Genomic DNA, 1,551 nt, shown 5'->3' with positions numbered 1-1,551 from the left:
AGAATTAGTATAATTTTGTCTCCAGAGGAGGGGTCTTGTCCCCAGACCCCAGCAACAGAATTTTGACTCTCACATGAAATGAAAGTTATGGCAACTCGCAGCCTAGTGACTTTAAAAGAGTTTATTAGCCACTACTAAGTGACAGAGGAGGGAGTCCTTAGAAAGCAAGAGAAGGAACACCTGCCTCAACCTCCCAAGTAGGTGGGATTACAGGTGTACACCACCATATCCAGCTAATTTTTTTGTATTTCTTTTCCATTTTAATTTATTTTTATTTATTTATTTATTTATTTATTTATTTATTTATTAAAATTCGATCCCTGTAGAGACTTCTGATTATTGCCAATGCTGACTATATTTCCAGTCGTCATGGCGAGGTATTGGAAAAAGTTTTCAATAAGCAATAATCACACCTCAGGTAAACCTCACTGGCTACGATACTGTCACTGTGCAAAGCTTTTTATTTTTGTTTTTATTTTTATTTTTATTTTATTTTAGTAGAGACTGGGTTTCCCCATGTTGGCCATGCTGGTGTCCAACTCCTGGCCTCAGGTTGTCTGCCCTCCTTGGCCTCCCAAAGTACTGGGATTGCAGGTGTGATTACTTAATGTTTACATTAATGTAAACTTTAATGTAAACATTAAGTAATCACACCTGTAATCTCAGAACATTAATTTACAAACAGAATTACTTAAGGTTTGTTTACTTAGGTTATTAAGAATAGTGTTGTCTCTTATGAAGGATTGTGATCAGTTTGTGTCAGGCTATGAGTATTGCCATTTTTCTTTGTTACTATTGATTTTAACAATAATTTATGAATGTACTATTATCTTTAAAATTTATTTTTAAATTAAGAATGCTTTTTGTTTAAAGTATTGGTATATTTTCATAAGTTTTGGGTCTTTAGTTATTAACTTGTTCCTGCAACCATAAATATTTTATAACCAAAGGTGATCAATCCCTAAATATATAATCCAACAGATATAGTCTGTGTGTGTGTGTGTGTGTGTGTGTGTGTGAGAGAGAGAGAGAGAGAGAGAGAGAGAGAGAAACAGAAAGAGAGGGAGAGAGAGAGAGAGAGAGAGTCTCACTCTGTCTCCCAGGATTGAATGTAGTGGTGTGATCATGGCTGGCTCACTGCGGTCTCAAACTCCTGGGCTCAAGCAATCGTGCAACCTCAGCCTCCTGGATAGCTGGGACCACAGGCACGAACCACCATGTCGGCTAATTTTTAAATTTTTTTGTAGACATAAGGATATCAGTATTTTCCTAGGCTGGTCTTGAGCTCCTGATCACAAGTGATCATCCCGACTTGGTCTTCCAGAGTGCTGGGGTTACACTCAAGAGCCCTGAGCCTGCTCAGATTTAGCTTTGGGCTCTGTATCAGTTTGCATTTTCAGAACGACAGCGCTGAACACTCTGAGCTCGGACTTCAAGTGGTGCAGAGGGACGGCCACCAGAGGGTGTGCGTCCTCCTCCAGTGCTGTGAGCACGAGGGCCCTGCAGTGCCCATGGCCACCAGCAGAGGGTGCTCTGGAGCAAGGCAGCATA

The 1,551-nt window shown here is 40.2% G+C and overlaps 1 non-coding gene across 1 annotated transcript; it reads right to left on the bottom strand.

The window, feature by feature from the left end:
* Positions 1-317: 317 nt before the first annotated feature.
* On the bottom strand, positions 318-458 carry LOC141583091 (U4 spliceosomal RNA). The gene has a single exon (XR_012515844.1). It is a non-coding gene; the product is annotated as a U4 spliceosomal RNA (small nuclear RNA).
* Between the last annotated feature and the right edge of the window lie 1,093 nt (positions 459-1,551).

The sequence above is a fragment of the Saimiri boliviensis genome, chromosome Y (genome assembly GCF_048565385.1).
Source record: "Saimiri boliviensis isolate mSaiBol1 chromosome Y, mSaiBol1.pri, whole genome shotgun sequence".
In the NCBI taxonomy this organism is placed as follows: domain Eukaryota; kingdom Metazoa; phylum Chordata; class Mammalia; order Primates; family Cebidae; genus Saimiri; species Saimiri boliviensis.
This window is presented reverse-complemented; position numbering and strand designations above follow the sequence as displayed.